We start from the raw sequence: 9,342 nt of genomic DNA, 5'->3' as shown, positions 1-9,342 counted from the left end.
GTGAAAGTGAGTCGTAGCGTGCGATTAGGCGTACTTGCCATAGTCCCTCGGAAAGGGAAGGCTGAGAGGAATCCAATGACACCAGACCGATCCCGATCCAAAGAATGTAGCCCCCCAAAAACACCCGAGAAGCTCCCCCCTCCCAGCTGCGAGCCCGAGCCCGAAATGAAGCTACGTGGTCGCGTTTACTCGCAAGTAGACAGACTTGTCAAGGCAGGCTGAGAGGCTCCAAGGTCGTCAGAATGGTCCTGATCCAATGAATGCAGCCCCCAAAAACACGGAGAAAGAGGTCCCCGCTCCCAGCTGTGAGTCTGTGGAGCTCTATGGAAAGTGAAGCAGCCTCACATCGCGTTTACTTGTGAGTAGGCAGATGTGCCTTGGCTGGTGGTCAGGCCAGGCAAAGGGGAATGTGAGGACACCAGAATGGTCCCGATCCATGGAGCTGGAGCACAACAAATGCTCCAGAAGGCAGCCTCTCCCCCCCCCTCCCCACTAAAAAGGACAAAAAAGTGGCTTGAACTGGTAAGGGGAAGTTTTCTATTTTGCACTTGCAAAGCCAGGTGGGTCTTTATTCTGATGTGCCTGAAATAGAAGAACTTTAAACTGGGCACTGGGGAGGGCTGGAAATGTCACTGATTCTTTTTGGGGGGTTGTTATTGCAGGCAGACTACAGAGTAAGCTCCATTGACCACTATGGAACTTACTTCAGAGTAGACATGCCTAGGATTGGGCTCACAGGCTGCAATCCTACCCACACCTTCCTGAGAGTAAGCCCCATTGACCACTATGGGACTTACTTCAGTGTAGATTCACTTGGTGGAACAGGACTGGCTTGTCCTTATGTAATTATTTTATTTTAATTTTAAACAGCCACCGGGTAGATGGGACTCGTCAGCCTGGGAAGGCAGCTCATCTGAGAGAAGGAAAACTCTGATCCCAAACCTCCACTGCCTTGTGGCTACATCCAGGTATGGAAAAGGCTTCAGGAGTCAACCTCGAGGCAAAATCCAGAGCCGGAGTCCCTGAGGCAGTTCATGGCTGAACACAGTCACGTTCTGGCAACTCCTGCGACGCCGCTGGAACCAACCGTATTGGTCTCTGCCTTTCCATTGGACCATTTCAGTGACGTGGAGAGGGGGGATTTGCTGCATGGGTAACAGCCTATCCTCCATACCTACTTTACCCAGGCTTCGCGCATTGGAGAGGACACTCTGTTCCAGAACCACCATTCAGAGCGTGACACCATAGTCTTCTGAGACTGAAGGATGCCAACAATAATTATTTATTTTAATTTGCTTGATGATGTCACTTCTGGCCATGACATCACTTCCAATGGGTCCTGGACAGATTGTCATTCTAAAAAGTGGGTCCCAGTGCTAAAAGTTTGAGAACTGCTGCAATAAGGTGTTAGTAAGTTGACACGGGGGGGGGGGGGTGTTTGTGAGACTCTACAAGTTTTCAAAATCACTAAAATCAGAGTTTGGAGGAATAAGACCATCATGTTATATATCAATCAATGCGTAATTTCATGCAGAATGCAATGAAACAAACAACATTGAAATATCTGTGTTCTAACAAAAGGTACAGCCAAAAAACCGATGGGGGCGGGGCAATGGTACATCACCACGCCCACCTGGGGCGTTGCCCCACCCACTACCTGGGGTGACGTGCAGGCCTCCCGCACCGGGTGCATCCTAGTGATGCCACTGTCTGTACCATGGCCTTGATTTGTCAGATTTGTTGTGGTAGGTTTGTCGAGTTTGCTACTGGCCCTTTAGACAGGGGCCATTTGTAAGGCGATCACTGTGCTCCCAGGCCTCTCTTGTTGACTTTGAACTCTTTCCCACTTACATTTCACACCTCCTCATGGAATCTGGATCCATATCTCTTGTTTCAGTTTGACAGCCGGCTGAGGAAATGCACAAAGCCCTTTGCTTATTTATCAGCCTCACACCTGATGGTCAGAAATAACTTGAACAGCTGAGTTACCATAAGGAAGAGAAAAAGGATGTTAGTCGTTCAGCTGAAACACTCCCATATTGTTGGTGGCGATAAGGACACCTGGCAGGCCCTCACAGGGAGTTACAAGAAAGAAACATTTCTGCACTGAGGTCATTTCCTAACCGTTGTGAGTCCCTCTGCTGGTCACATTGTATTTGCTTTTCTGCTTTGTGACTGGGAATTTGGGTAGGACTGTCCAAGTTGATTAGCCAAAAAAAGCAAACCAAAAAAAGGCATTGACTGCTGAATCTCTATACAAGGGAAGACAATGTGAAAGATCAGGGAAAGCACATTTTAGCTTTGGGACAGATAAACTTTTTGACAAAAGCTTTTTGTGAGTATGAGCTACGTCGTAGCACTTCTCAGGATACAAACTGCTTGATAGTTCCTTCTTCTTCTTATTGTTTTTTTGAAAAGTTCATATCCCGCCTTTCCCCTGCTGAATCAAATGTCCAAGGCGGCTTCAAAAGATCCACAATAAATGTGCTTGGGTTTAAAAGTTAAAATAAGTGGCAGCAATAGAAAACACTCTAATTAAAAATTTTAAATTTGATTTGTGTTGCTGCTGTTATATAGTCTTAGTAGGACAGGGCTTGGGGATGTGCCTCTGGGGCATGTCATGACTAGTTCTTGCCCTTCAGAATTTACCCCTACACCACTTGATGCGTACTTTCATAGTTAGTAGTCCGTCCAAACAAGGGTATTTTGCTCTTGGCTTGGGTTTCCACTCAGATCAGTTGCCCTAATCCAGTCTTTATCTTGCTGGTTTAGCTATTCAGGCTCTTATCACGTCTTTCAATCAAAACCCTTCTGGATGTTTGCTGGCAAGCAAACTTTCAAGCATCCCCATCTGCAGTGCTGCCCCAAGACCTCCTGACACTAGAGGTGGCATGCCAAATGTTTCTCTCCTTTTCTGATATGCCAACCTCTGCTTCTCCTACTCCCCAATGTCCTAACTCTGCACTCCCCTCCCCATTTCCTCTTACTCTGTGCCCCATTCTTCCTTTCCTAGTCCATGGAGTTCAAGAAGGATGAGCAGTAGAGGCAAATGAGGGGGGAAAGGGATGGTTGTCCCCACCAATCTCCAGCCTGAGGCAGCTGTTTCAGTTGATCCCATGTATGGGCCAGCCCTGCCCATTTGTGCTTTCTGTTACCCAGTTTAGTAGTTACTGACTGAAGGCCTTCAGAATCTCAAAGGCAACCTTCTCAACCACAGCTTGTCCTATCAAGATCATTTTATCCAGGCTTGTGATCTTTTCTGATGTTGGTTCCCGCAGCATGTCAATATTCTTTTGGGTATCAAGAAGTCAGGTGTCCTGCTGTGGGAAACATTCAGCTTGACCACAACTGAGATGAGGCTGCCTCAAAAGCCTTTAATGCAACCCTCTCATTCATTTTGAGGCTCTACATCTTTTGCTTCTGATTAATACTGAAAAGTTGCGTACCACTGCCAGCTCAGATCAGAACCGCAATCAGTAAAAGTAAGAGTTGAAGAAGGCTCTGAAGTCTTTGTAGTGCATCTTACGCAATGGGATATTCTCTGACCTGAATGTCTTGGGAAACTTGGATTGCCCTGACTGACAAAACATGTTTATTTTAGCTGGCTTATTTTAAGTAAGTGAAGGTTTGGGGCTCATTGTTTTGTGGCCGGCCAACTCGTAAATTCCCGAAACAGCATTGCAGCAGCATTCATTGTAAGATTCCCGGCCTGCCTCCCTCCTGATATTTGTAAACATCCCCTTGGATGCTTCTGCATCTGGAATGCCTGACACACTTTGTGACGGCCGAGCTCTCGTTCCAGATTGTGAACAATTCTGTGCAGCAGAGATACAAGCCATGACTCACAAACACTGAGTCACAGCCCTGGAAGATGATTGTGTTCCAACAGCAACACTTTAGCAGTGACGGAAGACTCAGGATGATGAGAGAGCAGCTGCTACTCACTCTCAGCTGGACTCTGTGAGCGTGAATGTCTCACTAGTCAGCGGGGCTCCAAATCCCCTTTCTCTGTCTCCTCTTGTAGTCCAGCAGGCCGCTGGGTGAGCACAATGATTTCAACCACATCACATTTACCTGTGGGCAAGAACTAATCAAGCCAAAGTTCGCCTGTTGCGCTCTTAGTTCACAGGCAGCCCTGTTTTTTTCCTGCTAGTCTCTGAATATTTTTATAATGATTTCCACTTCTGTCGTCGTATTTAATTCCAAGAAGTCAGCACTAGCTTGCCTTCATGAATGGATAAATCACCCACCATGACAAAGGGAATGCTTATTATCCGTATTTTGCTCATTGAGTCAAAGAAACTACAGCGGTGAGAAGAGTGAAGATAATGGGAACCTGTTCAAGTGTACATCAGTAGCCGTCTGCGCTTTTGTACTTATTGTGACTGGTAATGAGATGATATCCTCTTCTGAACAGTTTCTCCTAAGGCTGCAATCACCTAAGGCTGCACCTATAGGAATACATACACACGAGAGAGTCCCAACTTGCGTCTAAGCAAACATGTCTACTGTCGCACTGCGTGTGACTCACTCAGCAAGGAGGTTCTCAGAATGCCACCCAGGAGGCTGGCCGGCCTGGCCGTCTTCTCTGTGTACCACAAACCACTTCAGCACCTTTCCCCTCCACTTTCCATCTGTGTTCTTTCCTGTCGAGATCTGGTGGTGGCAGCGGTGACGATGATAGTAAGGAAATGAAAGCTCTCCTTCCAGATGGTAGAGAGGAGGTCTGCTCTTTACTATTGGCAAAAACAACCTCTCCTCCTCAGGATGTGCAAGGCACAGAATCGCAGCTGGAATTATTCTCTCCCCCCCCCCCCATAATGCATGACACTGGGAGAAAAGCAACAATGATTCATTATGCAAATGGATGAATTAATATTTGAAATCCCAAGAGATTAATTTCATTAGAGGAGGGGATTCACCCACAAGAACTATTATAATTATGAACCAGCTCTCTTGTAAAGGCTTTCTTTCCTGCCTTTTGCCTTCTTAGGTTCTTAGGGCCATATCCTATCTAAATTTCCAGCACTGATGTAGCTGTACCAATGGGACATGTGCTGCATCCTGGTGTGTGGGGGGGGGGGCAGTCATGGAGGCCTCCTCAAGGTATGGAAAAGTTTGTTCTCTTACCTCAGGGCTGCATTGAGGCTGCCCCGGCGCTGGAAATTTGGATAGGATTGGGCCCTTAATCTGCTGCGTATTCATCCAGAGGCAGCCGAGAAAGGAAACGTGTTTAGGAATATTTTCCATGCAGATGTTGCATTGGGGTGGAAAAAAATAAAAAGGTGAGGCACCTACTATGTGAGAATTCACAAGGTTGTTCATTTAATCAGGCTGGTTCAAGAAAGGCTGAACTTTCCCCCACAGTTTGTTTGAAGAACGCTGCACCCCGTTTGCTGGCACAGTGAGGAAAATAATAGATAAGTTGAAAGGTGGAAGTTTGAACTTATTTTCCAATCCATATTTCAAGACAGAGGTGGCAGGCAGTGTTCATTTGCGTAAGTGATTTGTGGGAACACAAATAGGTTTTAGCTAGGTTAAACTCTGGTACAATGTTAAACTAAACCTCATTTCAACTAGGTTTTAATTGCTGCTTAGCTGATGCTATTTAAATCTTTTGAATGGTGGATGTACAGTTTGAATATGCTTTTCATTTTTGCATTCCTTGCATTCCTTCGTTAGTCCTTGAAAAACAGGGGTACAAATGCATTTAATTAAATACATTAATAAATAATACAGCTAAGAAACTTGTGACTCTGCATGGGGCCTCTTGGAATCCAATCCTATGCAACTTTCCGGAACTGATGCAGCTGCAATGCAGCCCCTTGGTAAGCGAACGAATGTTCCCTTATGTTGAAGAGGCCTCCACAACTGCCTCCTCCACCATAGGATCACGCAGCACACGCCCCATTGGCATGGCTGCATCTGTGCTGGAAAGTTGGATAGGATTGGGCTGTTGGTTGTTTTTGCTGCAAAAAGATTCTTGTGGCTATCCATCTGGAAGTTGGTCTAAATAATGAATCTAACAGAAATGTTACAAGAATTCACATAGGATTGCAAGCATAAATGCACCTGAAAGAAACCTGCCTTTTAACTATATTGGATCACTTTTGCGACAAGAAGTTTTGCATTCATGAATTCATGTTAGGTACTTTTGAAAAAAAAAACAAGTGTAAAGTGATAGTTATAACACTTCTGGATGTGAGATATGCACAGTTGCTAGTGCCCATTCCAAGTTAATGATTCCAAATTAAAAATGTGTGATCTAGAGTGGTGATTTCCAACCTTTTCCTCTCATGGCACACTGAGCAGGTGCTAAAATGATCAAGGCACATCATCGATTTTTTGACAATTGACAAGGAACACTGCACTGCTGGCCAGGGGCTCTCATCCCCCAATATGACCTACTAATATGTGACCTTCTCCCAAACTCCTGCGGCACACCTGTGGACCATTAGCGGCACACCAGCGTTCTGTTGCACAATGGTTGAAAACCACTGTTCTAGAGAATTCAAACTAGGTTGAGATTTTGCCTTTTTTATCCTGAGTGAAGACAAACGGATATGCCTTATATAATTTATATAGTCATCTACAATGTGGAGATGCTGGGGTCCATCACCAATTATTGCTTCCTATCACTAGCCACCCAACAATACAGCCAAACTGGCCTCTATCAAAGGCTGGTTGTTACTTGTACATTACAAGCGAATATAGATACTACAAGTTGGCTGGACATTTTACACAGCAGATCAAGCTTTTTATATGTCAGCCTTTTATTGTCCAGTTTTATAGTTTTGTTTTAATTCCAAGAAAAGTAGTCAAGTTTGCATTCATGGATGAATAAATCACTGTGGCTTGTAGGGATTGCTTGGGGCATTTGCTTTACATCTGTGTATGGGATCAGGGCCTAGGAGAGGGGAGTAAAGGAGTTAATTTGTACCTGGGCCCAGGTTTAGGGAGGGGGCCCAGTAGCCAAAGGAGGGGGCCCAGAAATTTCCTGGGATCTGACATTCTCCAATCTCACTACCCACACAGGATGCTGGGGGCAATACTGTGGGCACATGGCCATGACTACTGCCATACACATCAGGCCCAGGATTGCATACATTCCTTAACGGTGTCACATCTGGGAGGAAACTGACCTGCTACAATAGGTTTTTGGTTTGTAGACCTGGACTCCAAAGACTATTCCAGCTGGTGCCACTTTCTCCCTGCCTGTTTTGTCCCCATTGCCACCCTTCCCATTCTTTTTCACCCCTCTCCTCTCTCTTTGGGAAGGGGCCCAAAAGAAACTCTGTACCCCCTGATAAAATTCCTCTTCGAGGCCCCGTATGGGATTACTTGCGGATCTGTTGGGGACTTGGTTGCGGATCTGTTGGGGACTCTCACGCATACTTGTGGAACCCTGTTGTCACTTTCAAAGAAGTCCCTCTGGATTTATCCTGGGTAGGCTGGGAATGGATCAAGTCCTTTGTGCATTTGACAAGCTCTACAGCTGGTCCTGAATGCCTTGGGAAAGCCAAGCCTGTGATTGCTGCCAAACCTGATGAGTTGAGAGAGTGGATCCTTTCTGGGGATAGCAAAGTACAAGGAGGAGAAAGTGAGCTAGAAGAACCAAGCAGACTTGAGACCATCAAAAAACTTCTGTTGTTGCTGAAACAGGGGCTTTTCTTCATCCTGGGACAGGAAGTTGCGAGTGCATATCCTCCCACTTAATACCATAGGGTGAAAGGAAAACTCGCACAGCCCCCCTGCAGTGGTAGTTAAAATACAGTCTTGGCCTTTAGTGCCCTTTGTTATATAAACACAAGTAGCACAGACATATTAATCAGCCTGCCATGGAGGGCGGAACGAAGCAGCAACCTCAGATGCCACCCACTCCTCATTCTCTCTCCCATTTGATGTTGCTATTTTAAGAAACACATTATTTCCTGCTGTGATTTGATATTTTTACTCAGCTTCTAATTCGGGCTCTGAGGTAAGCAGTGACATATGTATCCCTCCTCTCTACCTCCCCAACCTCCTTAATTTTCTCTCCCCCCCCCCTCATTACCCACTCCCTGCTCAGTTTTGAAAAAACTGTTGCCCATCTTTTAAGTGGTGTCACAAGCTAGTTTCTGGCCACAGAAACAAAACAACTAGCCCTGACCTCTCTCTCTCTCTCTCTCCCAAGAACACAAAGAACCCTCAGATCCTCAAAGATATATTTTTGCAGGCTACTTCTGCTTTTGCTTTAAAAAAAAAAAAATTAAAGGCAAGACGTAACCTATTCTGGGAACGAAAACTGGCTACACTTTATACATTTAGTGATGGAAAGAAAGGAGCCCTGATTGATGCTGCCTGGAAGCCATGACCTTTCATTCCAGGTATGTGAAAAGGAGAAAAATAGGGATGATTTGGTGAGGAAAAGGCATTCTGCATATCCACAGAGGCACTCTGTGATGAAGATTTTACAGGCCAAGCCCTGTCATTGAAAAGAGTTTCCTGGACACAGCCCTGACCAAAATGTAGCACATATATGCCATAAAACTGACCCTCAAAAAAGTCTGATATTGGACAAAAGAGAAAGCCAATGGGAGGTGTAAGCAACCGGGTTCTTCAAAAGTTTGGGGGCCAACATAAGCCCTGTTCAGGTGATCTCTGCATTGGTACACAATAACATTGATACAGGGGGAATGGGAGCATGCTAGGTAGCTATGCACCTGGTGAAGACATGCTCAATCGTCCCACCTTTTGCTTTCACTGGGTTCAGCATTTGCCTAAGGAGGGCAGCACTGAATCTGGGGTGATTTAGAACCATGGATGCTCAGATGAGTCTTATCTAAAAAAGCAGAAGTTGTGGTCCTGGGCAGGTGGGTGATCCAATATAACTGTTGCTAAAGGCATTTCCTATGCACAGGCTGGAGGAGACATCAGGGTGTCACCACCAACTGGCAGTTGTAAGGTGGGACAAGCAGCATAATAATCAAGGCCACTGAGACCCCAGGTGGGTGGGAGTCAACCAATATTATGGTGTGTGGTCCTGTTGATTGGGATGATGGGCCCCAGAACATATGGGACTGAATGAGTGAGGTCTCTGGTCTCCTGTGCAAGGGCAACTGACAGTGGATTCCAGGGACAGGAAACTGTTTCATGGGCTTTTGTCATTTGTGTATAATAAAAATACATACATGGCATACTGCCCTGTCTAGCTATAAATACGTATCAGGAAGCCAGAAATATGAGGAGCTTAAACAAGGCTGTTAGGTATTGACTTGGCTCCATGGTGGATTGGTAGCAGTCTGATAAGATGAAAGGGAAAAAAAACAGATAAACAGGGGTTGCCAACCCTCCAGGACTGTC

This window comes from Tiliqua scincoides, chromosome 1, assembly GCF_035046505.1.
Source record: "Tiliqua scincoides isolate rTilSci1 chromosome 1, rTilSci1.hap2, whole genome shotgun sequence".
Taxonomy (NCBI): Eukaryota; Metazoa; Chordata; class Lepidosauria; order Squamata; family Scincidae; genus Tiliqua; species Tiliqua scincoides.
Note: the sequence above shows the minus strand (reverse complement) of the source record.